At 37.5% G+C, this 13,606-nt stretch overlaps 1 pseudogene; it reads right to left on the bottom strand.

Annotated features, from left to right (window-relative positions):
* Positions 1-9,738: 9,738 nt before the first annotated feature.
* On the bottom strand, positions 9,739-9,944 carry LOC105718723 (zinc finger protein 98-like; annotated as a pseudogene).
* Between the last annotated feature and the right edge of the window lie 3,662 nt (positions 9,945-13,606).

The raw sequence follows: 13,606 nt of genomic DNA, 5'->3' as shown, positions 1-13,606 counted from the left end.
CTTTTAAATTTTTTAGTAGTCACATTAAAATAAATTTTAAAGAGCTAAAATTAATTTTAATAATATAATTTACATATCTCAGTATATCCTTAATATTATCATCTTAACATGTGAACAATACAAAAATATTTGTGAGATATTTTACATTCTTTTTTTCATTCTAACCTCTGAAAATCCAGGCTATATTTTGTATAGTGTATCTCAGCTTGGACTAGCCAAATTTTAATTACTCAATAGCCCAGGTGTCTAGTGGCTACTGTATTAGACAGCATAGGTCTGAAATGAATGCTATAGGCCAAAAAATAAGCAAAAAGCAAAGCAACTAAAAAAGAAAAATCCTTAGAGAAAGTAGAAGCTACAGAAGAAGAAGATTTTAAAAACTAAGCTATTATTAATATGCTCAGGGAATAAAGAGAAAATGTACACTCAGAAAACAAGAACAAAATATCATTAAAGAACAGGGAATCAAAAGGAATTATTAAAAATTAAAATTATGATGGCAGACATTAAAAATTAAATAGAAGTATTTAAAGATAAAATTAAGGAAAACTCCTTTATAGTAGAACAAAAGGACAATGAGATGGAAAATTACAGGGGGATAAAAAGCAAATTAGAGAACTCATCATGAAGAAGGGAATCATGGAATTAATCAAAGGAATCATTCCAGAATATTTCCCAAAATTGAACAATGAGAGTTTCCTGATTGAAATGACCCAATAATCAGATTAAAATAAACCCACAGTGAAGCACATCAGTTTTGAAATGCCAGAACACTTGAGACCAGGAGTTTTCCAAAAAGGTAAACTATAAGTCATGCTTCCAGAAAGGTAAACTACAGGTCAGATACACAGATCAGAAATTCAAATGTCTTTGAGACTCTCAGTGGCAACCCCGGAGCTAGGAGACGATGGACAGACAAATGCCTTAGAAATTCTGAGGAATACTGACTTCCAGACTGGAATTCTATACATAATCATGCTACTAGTTGAGAGTGAGAGTAAAATGAAAAATTTCTGGACCTGTGATATCATCCCCCTCTCTCATTTTTCTCTGCTTTTGGCTGGATCTCTGACAGTGGCTGCTCTTCATAGCTCCTGTTCCCCACAACGTGGGTCCTTCCATGGCCCCAGCTTCTGTCTTCTGGATCTAAACCAGTAATTATTGAATACTACAGTCATCCTTCTGAAACACGCATGAGCAAGCTTTACTTTAACAGAAATTTTAGAAATATTAATCATTTCAGAAATTTTAATCACTTTTATATCCTCTTCAGGTTTTTTCAAACTTTCATTCTACTTTTTTTACATAATTTTGTATATATGTAATACTTATGAATCATTTTATCAAATGAGCAACTTTATTTAGTACATAAAATACTTAGAACATAAAATACTTTATTTAGTACATAAAAAATTGTACATCAAATGTTTTAGTTGGTTTAATTTCCTGTGACCATAAGTCTTATGTGATCAAATTTTTTCTGGAATTCATTGTCATTATAATTATGAGTTGTAAACACTTACTCTAAACAACATTTATATATTATAAATTTTGATAAGTAACTGAAAAATAAGGGAAACATTTTAATGCAAGGGCTGTTCAATGAGACAAATTTTTTTCCTCAATTAGTTCATGTATCTGTGAATGAAAAGGCCTTATTGCCAAATGAGGGAATCAGCATTGACTCTGTCTCCATTCTGTGCTTCTATAAATATAAACAGTGAGAAACTATGTTCACATGAATAAATATATGGGATGGACATTTTTATTTCTTTTTGAAAAGCAACGTCACTTGATTCTTTTAACACCTTCTTGGTTACAAACCAAAATCCAAACAATAATCTACCATCAAAAGTTGTTTTTTAATGACATATCACCTGACAATTTTATTGGATCCTTTTTTGATTTTGTGGAATGTAAAAACCTGAAAACCACCTGAATTCAAACAAACAAACAAACAACAACAACAACAAAAACCTAATATTTGGGGGAAAATGGCCTTTATGCAAACTTAGAAAATTCTTATTATTTGTGTTTCTTACTGTTCAATTTAAATCCACCTTGGTAAACTTTAGAATGAATTGAGAAAAATCAAAATATTATTAAATTTAATACTCCTTTGCAATTGCAATATTTTTTGATAAAAACTTTCATTCAATCACAAGCTTTATATATACATTCATCAAAACCCTGGAGCTACAGATTTAGCTTATTCAGGTTATGGGAATTCTCACCCATATAATTTAGTTAGGAAGGCCAAGTCTCATTTTCTACCCATCAGCCATGTAAGACCTATATTTGTTGGAAACAGTCCAATTCTATTTTTCAATTGCAATAAGCATAGTATTAAGCACTTCAGGGAATATATATTTTTAAACACACACACACAAAAGACCACATATTGTAAAATATATTACTAAAATTATTCAAGACTACATATATTTCACAAGATTTTAAGATACTAAATCAATATCCTATTGTTCATTTTCTACCTAATAAGAACATGCTATGTTGCTAAAATTGTTATTTATGAATCAAGAAGTATGATAAAAAGACATGAAATTTAGTAAATATATTCTAATGCTTGGCTTTTAGGAGTAATTAAATTGGAATCAAATCTTTAAAATAAAAATAATTCCATTTATTCATTATGCATTAAAATCTAACTTTACTTATATACTTTATGAAAGAGCATAGACTGCTAAAAATTAGATTGGCTAGCACATATATTTTTTTTTTGGTAGTAGAAACTAGAAATGCTAAATATTTTATGGAATAAAATAAAATATTTACCATGTTTGAAATAAACATTTCAAAACATATTTTAATAAAATTGCTGTTACTGTTAACATCCCAGACTCAAAGGAATTACATAAAAGTTTTATCCATAAGTTTTCATCACTATATCTGGAAAATTTTGATAGTACTGGGAAATATTCCAGTTATATTTAAAAGAATCAATGACAGCACTCAATACTGCTTTGGCTCTTGGAAGGTGCTTTTTGTTCTCACTAATTATATGTCATGAGGATAAGTATGGAGAATAGCTGAAATAAACTTGTATTTTAATATTTTCTAAAGTCGTTTCAGTGTTCAATATTTTCTGCCACTTTCCTTTGCTCTTATGGGACCTTCCCTCAAAGCTATGCAGTCTTAATAGTTGGAGGATTAAAGAAATTAATGACTGCTACCACGTATCTATCCTATACATATATATATGGGATAGATAGGCCCTACTCTATCATATATCTGAATCTGAATAGGCCAACGAGGACAAAAATATTGATTTTCCAAGAACAAGCTTCACCTTTTTCTCTTTGTTTGTTTAGTGGATCATAATTAATTTTTTAAAAATATACTTTGGTAAGTTGTGGGGTACATGTGCAGATTTTGCAGGATTGTTACATAGGTACACAGACGCCATGGTGATTTGCTGCATCCGTCCACCCTTCACCTACGTTATGTATTTCTCTTAATGTTATCCCTCCCAACCTCCCCACACCCTGCTATCACTCTGCTACCCCCCACCACTCAACAGACCCCAGTGTGTAATGTTCCCCTCCAGGTGTCCATGTGTTTTTATTGTTCAACACCTACTTATAAGTGAGAACATGCAGTGTTTGGTTTTCTGTTCTTGTGTCAGTTTGCTGAGAATGATGGTTTCCAAATTCATCCATGTCCCTGCAAAGGACATGAACTTATCCTTTTTTATGGCTGCATAGTATTCCATGGTGTATATGTGCCACATTTTCTTTATCCAGTCTATTCTTGATGGGCATTTGGGTTGGTTCCAAATCTTTGCTATTGTAAACAGTGCTGCAATGAACATATGCGTGCATGTGCTTTTAGAAGAGAACAATTTATAATTCTTTGTGTATATACCCAGTAATGGGATTGCTGGGTCAAATGGTATTTCTCTTTCTAGATCCTTGAGGAATTTTCACACTGTCTTCCACAATGGTTGAACTAATTTACACTCCCACCAACAGTGTAAAAGCATTCCTATTTCTCTACATCCTCTCCAGCATCTGTCTTCAGATTTTTTAATGATTGCCATTCTAACTGGCATGAGATGGTATCTCAATGTGGTTTTGATTTGCATTTCTCTAATGACCGGTGATGATGAGCATTTTTTCATGTTTGTTGGCTGCATGTCTTCTTATGAGAAGTGTGTGTGTTCATATCCTTCACCCACTTTTTGATGGGGTTGTTTGTTTTTTTCTTGTAGATTTGTTTTAGTTCTTTGTAGATTCTGGATATTAGCCCTTTGTCATATGGGTAGCTTGCAGAATTTTTTTCCCATTCTGTTGGTTGCCAGTTCACTCTAATGTTTGTTTCTTTTGCTGTAGAGAAGCTCTTAAGTTTAATTAGATCCCATTTTCCTATTTTGGCTTTTGTTGTCATTGCTTTTGGTGTTTTAGTCATGAAGTCCTTGCCTATGCCTATGTCCTGAATGATATTGCCTAACTTTTCTTCTAGGGTTTTGATGGTGTTAGGTCTTATGTTTAAATCTTTAAGCCATCTAGAGTCAATTTTTGTATAAAGTGTAAGGAATGGGTCCAGTTTCAGCTTTCTGCATGTAGCTAGCCAGTTTTCCCAATACCATTTATTAAACAGAGAATCCTTTCCCCATTGCTTGTTTTTATCAGGTTTGTCAAAGATCAGATGGTTGTAGATGTGTTGTATTACTTCCAAGGCCTCTGTCCTGTTCCATTGGGCTGTATCTCTGTTTTGGTACCAGTACCATGCTGTTTCCATTATTGTACCCTTATAGTATAGTTTGAAGTCAGGTAGCATGATGCCTCCAGCGTTGTTCTTTTTGCTTAGGATTGTCTTGGCTATGCAGGCTCTTTTTCGGTTCCATATGAAGTTTAAGGTGGTTTTTTCCAGTTCTGTGAAGAAGGTCAATGGTAGCTTGATGGGGATAGCACTGAATCTATAAATTACTTTGGGCAGTATGGCCATTTTCACAATTGATTCTTCCTAACCATGAGCATGGAATGTTTTTCCATTTGTTTGTGTCCTCTCTTATTTCCTTGAGCAGTAGTTTGTAGTTCTCCTTGAAGGGATCTTTTACATCCTTTGTTAGCTGTATTCCTAGGTATTTTATTCTCTTTGTAGCAGTTTTAAATGAGAGTTCACTTATGATTTGGCTTTCTGTGTGTCTGTTATTGGTGTATAGGAATGCTTGTAATTTTGCACATCGTTTTGTATCCTGAGGCTTTACTGAAGTTGCTTATCATCTTAAGGAGATATTCAACTGAGATGATGGGGTCTTCTAAATATATAATCATGTCATCTGCAATAAGACAATTTGACTTCCTCCTTTCCTAATTGAATACCATTTATTTCCTTTTTGTGCCTGATTGCTCTGGCTAGAACTTCCAATACTATGTTGAATAGGAGTGGTGAGAGGGGGCACCCTTGTCTAGTGCCAGTTTTCAAAGGGAATGCTTCCAGTTTTTCCCCATTCTGTGTGATATTGGCTGTGGGTTTGTTGTAGATAGTTTTATTATTTCTAGATACATTCCATCAATATCTAGTTTATTGAGAGTTTTTAGCATAAAGGGCTATTGAATTTTGTCAAAGGTCTTCTCTGCATCTATTGAGATAATCATGTGGTTTCTATCTTTGGTTCTGTTTATGTGATGGATTACATTTATAGATTTGAGTATGTTGAACCAGCCTTGCATCCCTGGGATGAAGCCTATTTGATCGTGATGGATAATCTTTTTGATCTGCTGTTGCATTCGATTTGCCAGTATTTTATTGAAGATTTTTGCATCGATGTTCATCGTGGATATTGGCCTGAAATTTTCTTTTTTAATTGTGTCTCTTTCAGGTTTTGGTATCAGGATGATATTGGTCTCATAAAATGGGTTATGGAGTGTTCCCTCTTTTTGTATTGTTTGCAATAGTTTCAGAAGGAATGGTACCAGCTCCTCATTGTACATCTGGTAGAATTTGGCTGTGAACCCATCTGCACCTGGACTTTTTTGGGTGATAGGCTATTAATTGCTGCCTCAACTTCAGACCTTGTTATTAGCCTATTCAGGGATTCAACTTCTTCCTGGTCTAGTCTTGGGAGGGTGTAAGTGTCCAGGAATTTATCCATTTCCTCTAGATTTACTGGTTTTTGTGCATAGAGTTGTTTGTAGAAATCTCTGACGGTAGTTTGTCTTTCTGTGGAATTGGTGGTGATACCCCCTTTATCATTTTTTATTGCAACTATTTGATTCTTCCCTCTTTTCTTTTTTATTAGTCTGGCTAGCAGTCTATCTATTTTGTTGATCTTTTTAAAAAAAACCAGCTCCTTGATTTATTGATTTTTTGAAGGGCCTTTTTGGTGTCTCTTATCTCTTTCAGTTGTGCTTTGATCTTAGTTATTTCTTGTCTTCTACTGGCTTTTGAATTTGTTTGATCTTGCTCCTCTAGTTCTTTTAATTTTAACAATAGGCTGTCGATTTTAGAACTTTCCTCACTTCTCATGTGGGCATTTAGTGCTATAAATTTCCCTCTAGACAATGCTTTAAATGTGCTCCAGAGATTCTGGTACATTATTTCTTCAATCTCATTGGTTTTGAAGAACATCTTTATTTCTACCTTCATCTCATTATTTATCCAGTAGTCATTCAGGAGCAAGTTGTTCAGTTTCCAGGTAGTTGTGCGGTTTTGCTTGAGTTTCTTAGTCCTGAGTTCTAATTTGATTGCACTGTGCTCTGAGAGACTGGTTGTTATGATTTCCATTCTTTTGCATTTGCTGAGGAGTCTTTTACTTTCAATTATGTGGTCAATTTTAGAGTAAGTGCAATGTAGTGCTGAGAATAATGTATATTCTGTGGATTGGGGGTGGAGAGTTCTATAGATGTCTATTAAGTCTGCTTGGTCCAGACCTGAGTTCAAGTCCTGGATGTCCTGGTTAATTTTCTGTCTCATTGGTCTGTCTAATATTGACAGTGGAGTGTTAAAGTCTCCCACTATTGTTGTGTGGGAGTCTAAGTATCTTACAGGTAGTTAAGAAGTTGCTTTATATTTAGGATAGTTAGCTCTTCTCATTGCACTGATCCCTTTACCATTATGCAATGCCCTTCTTTGCCTCTTTTGATCTTTGTTGATTTAAAGTCCATTTTATCAGAGACTAGTATTACAACCCCTGCTTTTTTTTTTCCTCTCCATTTGTTTGGTAAACTTTCTTCCATTCCTTTATTGTGAGTCTTTGTGTGTCTTTGCACGTGAAATGGGTCTCCTGAATACAGCACACCAATGGGTCTTGACTTTTTATCCAATTTGCCAGTCTGTGTCTTTTGATTGGGGAATTTAGCCCATTTACATTTAAGGTTAATATTGTTATGTGTGAATTTGATCCTGCCATTTTGATACTAGCTGGTTGTTTTGCTTGTTAGTTGATGCAGTTTCTTCAGGGCATCAGTGGTTTTTACAATTTGGTATGTTTTTTCAGTGGCTGCTACTGGTTGTTCCTTTCCATGTTTAGGGCTTCCTTCAGGAGCTCTTGTAAGGCAGGCCTGGTGGTGATGAAATCACTTTATGCTTGTCCATAAAGGATTTTATTTCTCCTTCACTTATGAAGCTTAGTTTGGCTACATATGAAATTCTGGGTTGAAAGTTCTTTTGTTTAAGGATGTTGAATATTGGCCCACACTCTCTTCTGGCTTGTAGGGTTTCTGACAAGAGATCCACTGTGAGTCTGATGGGCTTCCCTTTGCATTTTTTCCTTCATTTCAACCTTGGTGAATCTGATGATTATGTGCCTTGGAGTTGCTCTTCTTAAGGAATATCTTTGTTGTGTTCTCTGTATTTCCTGGATTTGAATGTTGGCCTGCCTTGCTTGATTGAGGAAGTTCTCCTAGATAATATCCTGAGGAGTGTTTTCCAGCTTGAATTCATTCTCTCTGTCACATTCAGGTACACCTATCAAACATAGATTAGGTCTTTTCACATAATTACATATTTCTTGGAGGCTTTGTTCATTTCTTTTCACTCTTTTTTCTCTAATCTTGCCTTCTCATTTTATTTCATTGAGTTGATCTTCAATCTCTGATATCCTTTCTTCTGCTTGATCAATTTGGCTATTGAAACTTGTGTATGCTTTGCAAAGTTCTCATGCTGTGTTTTTCAGTTTCATTAAGTCGTTTATGTTCTTCTCTAAGCTGTTTATTCTAGTTAGCATTTCATCTAACCTTTTTTCAACGTTCTTAGTTTCTTTGCGTTGGGTTAGAAAATGATCCTTTAACTTGAAGAAGTTTATTATTACCCACCTTCTGAAGCCTGCTTCTGTCAATTTGTCAAACTCATTCTCCATTCAGTTTTGTTCCCTTGCTGGTGAGGTGTTGTGATTCTTTGGAGGAGGAGAGGCATTCTGGTTTTTGGTGTTATCATCCTTTTTGCACTGGTTTCTTCCCATCTTCGTGTATTTATCTGCCTTTGGTCTTTGAAGTTGGTGACTTTTGGATGGGGTCTCTGAAGTGGGTGTCCTTTTTGTTGATGTTGAGGCTATTTCTTTCTGTTTTTTAATTTTCCTTGTAATAGTCAGGCCCCTCTGCTGCAGGACTGCTGGGGGTCCACTCCAGTTCCTGCTTGCCTGGGAATCACCCGTGGGCGAGGTGCAGAACAGCAAAGGTTTCTGCCTGTTCCTTCTTCTGGTAGCTTCGTCCCAGAAGGGTACCCACCAGATGTCAGCCAGAGCTCTCCTGTATGAAGTGACTCTGGATATACCAGGGTTAGGGAGCCACTTGAGTAGGCAGTCTCCCTTTTTAGAGCTCAAGTGCTGTGCTGTGAGCTTTGTTGCTCCCTTCAGAGCTGCTGGGCAGGGATGCTTAAGTCTGCTGCAGTGGAATTCACAACTGCTCCTTTTCCCAGGTGCTCTGTCACAGGCAGTTGTGGCTTTATTTGTAAGTTCCTGACAGGCTGCTGCCTTTTTTCAGAGATGCTGAAAAAGAGGGATTCTAGTCACAATCTGCCTGCAGAGGTATTGCTGAGCTGCTGTGGGCTTCCCCCAGCTGCTGTGTAAACTTTTTTGTGCTTTCGTTTACACAGGTAAGGTTAGAGCTGCCTCAGTAATGGCAGACGCCCCTTCCCCCATGTCACTTGACCATCCAGGGTTGAGATCAAACTGCTGTTCTGGCTGAGAAAATCCCAAGCCAGTGGGATTTAGTTCGCTGGTCTCTGTGGAGGTGGGACCCATGGAGCCAGATCACCTGGCTCCCCATCTTCAGCCCCCTTTCTCTCAAGTGTATGGGTGACTCTGTCTTGCAGGCACTCCAGGTGCCAGTCAAAATGGCTGCTCAGATTTGTGCTGGGAACTCACAGTGCTGGCTGAATCAGCCACCCAGATTTCCCTGGAAATGCATGGCGCCTGTTGGCATGTGGGAATCTCCTGGTCTGTTGCAAGGACTGTAGGAGAAGCACAGCATCAGAACCAGAGCTTTGGAGTGGCCGGAAGTCCCCGATGGCTTCTCTTGGGTAGGAGGGAGTGCCTTCTGGCCTGTTGCACTTCCTGGGTGAGGCAGTGCCCCACCCTGCCTCAGTTAGCTCTCCTCAGTTTGCTCACCTACACCCACTGTCCAACCAGTCCCATTGAGATGAACCTGGTACCTGGGTTGGAAATGTGAAGATCTCTCGCCTTCTGCACTGCTGTTGCTGAGAACTGCGCTCCAGAGCTGTTCCTGTTTGGCCATGTTGGTGGAAGTCCCCTAAAATGCTGGGGGTTTGACTACCATTTCATGTCTCTTCACATTCCAAGGTTCTTTTCCTTGCTCCAGATAGGTGATCAGGTCTGGCTTAGAGGCAGCAATACCCAGGAAGACCAGGTTTCTGTAGTTCTCTAACATCACATTCCTATATAAATTCTACTGTGCAGTGTCCAGGCATTGCCACTCCTCCAGACAGAATTCTGTGGCCGCATCCCTAAATGTCAACACTCCCATTTCTAGGCTTCAAGGGGGTCCTAGCATCTTAGCTATGAATCTCCAGTACCAGAAGGTCACAGGGCCACAGAGACTGGACCTCTATGAGAAAAGGGCACAGAACAGTGAAGATGAGACCCCGAACTCCAGCTGCAGCAAGAGACAAAGACCCAAAGCTTCACCTTTGACTGCAATATATATAAGACAGGAAGCATTACCAGGTTATGGTGACTTGATTGGTTGTTAATGGAACCTTCTCTTTTGTTTGATATTCTTTAAGTTTATATAGACCAGAAAAGATTTATGGACGAATGAAAAGCAATGCCTTTGCTTTGTCAAATGGGAAAAGAGCAACTGTTGTACTCAGACTCAATCTTAGCTACCGCAGTCTTAGGAAAGAATATATATGGAAGTTGAAGGCCTAAAACTGAGTATCTAAATCTGTGCCTATACAATCCTTAGAAAATCTTGATGTGGCTCAATTTGAGGACCACCAGCCTCATCCACTTTACTCTTGCAGCATTTGGATTCAGCTAATAGTCTTCCATGTAGCTTTTGCTGTTTGTATTGGATATGACATGCAGGGGTACTCCTCACTTACTAACTTATCCAAAGTTTCCCTTGCAAAATCTCTATTCCAGACGACTTCTTGAAGGTTTGATCCTAGAAATGACAGTGAGCAGCTGAGAGTTTCAGACTTGACCTAATCTTAGTCTTCACAGATCTCACAGACCTTCACAGCCCTAGTCGTCTCTGCTGTGGTACAGTAAAGGGCGGGGCCATTTAAACTCTGGTTGCACTCACTTCCTGATTTGAGTGAGAACTGAAAAACTGCCCATTGTGCAGTGCCAGGACACTTCCTGTGTAGCACAATTAACAAACCCTCTGTTGGGGTCACTGCCATGTCTTAACCACATTATGCTCACTATTTTGTGGGCTTCAGTTACAATTCAGAAAACATTTTTTTTTAAATGTTAATATAACTGATTTTAATTATTTTGAACCTTTTAATTTTCAACCTATCAGAATTTTGTTAATGAACATGAAATAGTTCATTTGAAAATTTTTATTTTAAAAAGAGTATTTAACGTCATTTATACTCATTAATTCAGCAAATAGTTCCTAAGTAGTTGTGTGCCAGATTCTCATGGTGATGCGTATACAAAGATGAAAAAAAAAAAAAACCAGAATTGTTAACAATAGAAGAGGAGAATAGATTAGTGGTGGGGGACAAAGATGAGGTGGGGGTGGGGGTGGGGGTGGGCGAGTCCCACCCTAAATGGGTAGCACAAGGGAATTCCTTTGTGGTAACAGAAGAATCCTGTATCCAGAGGCAGATGTAAAACAGAGGTTGGCAAACTTTTTCTGTAAAGGGCCAGATGGTAAATATTTTAAGCAAGTTGTGCTTGGAGAAACAACTTTAGCAAGAAGTTTGTTTGTCTTATAGGTAGTTCACCATGAAAAATTTGGAGGCCTTTTACAACTACAGACAGAACCTCTAAATCTACCCTTCTAAGGTAGAACCGGGAGTCCTGTACTAGAGCAAAGGAGTCTGTGGGGACTAGGAGGGAAGAGAAAGAGGAGGGAGACCAGAAAGAAGGGAGTCTGCTGCATCTTGGACTGACACAATAGGAAAAACGAAGATCTGTATTAAAGTTGGCAAACTGTGGCCTGTGGGGCAAACCTGGCCCACTTTTTGCTTTTGTAAATAAAGTTTTATTGGAGCACAGCCACGTTTATTCATTTATGCGTCATCAGTCGTTGTATTAGCACCACACCAGCAGACTTAAGTAGTTGTTACTGAGACCAAATGGCCCACAAAACCTAAATACTTACTATTGGCTCCTTAAGAAAAAGTTTGCTGACCCTTATTTTACACAGACTTTGGACTCTGGCTTTCTTTCTGTCACTGTGCTGAGAAGCCCTCTCGGGTGTCAGAAGCACAACAGAGGACTTACATTGAGTTCATTCATGCACCAGAGTTGTCTGTATCTGTTAACAAAATTTTATGTAAATTCTACATAAAATAGGAAATGTAAAAACTAATCAATATGATCCAATTGAAAATAGTAAGTTGCAGAGAAATAAATGTGATCTAAAGCCATTTTATAAAATATAAATGATTTTTTATATTTATAAAACAAAATATACATTTTTGTATACTTATAGAAGAGAAGCCATTGATACAGGTGAGATTGTAGGTCAGTGGGGATAGAGGGTGTTCCAAGGAGCCATGTGTTGCAGTAAGGAGGGAAGAGGCTAAGGAAACTATTATTACACAATCTAAGCCCAGTGAGGAAGTGAAATTATTTGTTGAGTTTGTAGACCTGGGGACAAGTAATGAAAACTAAATTTTATAGTATCAGATATGAGATACAAAAATATTTTGAAGTATCAGGTAGTTGTCTACAATATTGAACCTTAGTAAAATTTGACAATGTCATTTAATATTTAATTTCGGAAATAAAAGGATAGATGATTATTCGTTTTCGTTTTGTTTTAATGAATTGAGTTGCATTCCAAGACAATGTGCACATTTAAGTGGTAACTTCTTCTCTTAACAAAATCGTTCTCCTCAATACTTTTCTAAGCAATTTCTTGAAATGACCTTAACAGATTATGGCTAAAGTCAAGAGAATTGTTTCTTAAACCATGATTGACTTTTATGTCTGTTGCATTCATTTTTGTTGTCAATCTTAGCTTAGTAAGCCTTTTTTTATCTATAAGGAAACCTTGTTCTACTTTTTTAATTGACCTGTGAGGTTGGCATTGGCTCAAAATTAGTTACTACACTAGTGCCATAAGCCAAGATTCAATTGGTTACCTCAATTGCAGGTATCACCAATCGGGAGCTCACCTTGTAACAACTACAGATTTGACAATGACCCCTTACAACCTTGGCACGTTTCCATGGCAATGAACTAAGAGAAATGAAAGTACTGAACAGATAAGTGACATATATAGAAAGCAACGATTCTTTAAGAAAAGGGTAGTAATTTTACATCCAGATAAATTTCTTTTTTTTTTTTCTTTTTTGAGATGGAATCTTATTTTGTTGCTGAGGCTGGAGTGCAGTGTCACGATCTTAAGTCACTGCAACCTCTGCCTCCCAGGTTCAAGTGATCCTCCTGCCTCAGCCTCTCAAGTAGCTGACATCACTCCTAGCTAATTTTTGTGTATTTTTAGTAGAGATGGAATTTCACCATGTTGGCCAGGCTGATCTCAAACTCCTGACCTCAAGTGATCCACCTGCCTTGGCCTCCCAAAATGCTGGGATTATAGGCATGAGCCACTGCACCCAGCCTACATCTGAATAGATTTCTTTTTTCTTTTTTTGTTTTTCTTTTTTAATACAGAGTTTTGCTCTGTTACCCAGGCTGGAGTGCAGTGGCACAATCTCTACTCACTACAACCTCCGCCACCCGGGTTCAAGTGATTCTCCTGCCTCAGGCTTCCTAGTAGCTGGGCTTACAGGTGCACACCACCGTGCCCGGCTAAGTTTTGTATTTTTAGTAGAGACCAGACTTCACCATGTTGGCCAGGCTGGTCTCAAACTCCTGACCTTGTGATCCACCTGCCTCAGCTTCCCAAAATGCTGGTATTACAGGCGTGAGCCACCATGTCCAACCCCGATAGATTTCTTAATGTTAGAGTATAATGATTTTTAAAATATATTTTCAGTC

The sequence above is a fragment of the Aotus nancymaae genome, unplaced genomic scaffold, assembly GCF_030222135.1.
Source record: "Aotus nancymaae isolate 86718 unplaced genomic scaffold, 86718_ANA_hifiasm-v0.15.2.pri h1tg000041l, whole genome shotgun sequence".
In the NCBI taxonomy this organism is placed as follows: Eukaryota; Metazoa; Chordata; class Mammalia; order Primates; family Aotidae; genus Aotus; species Aotus nancymaae.
Note: the sequence above shows the minus strand (reverse complement) of the source record. Positions and strands in the feature narration are given on the sequence as shown.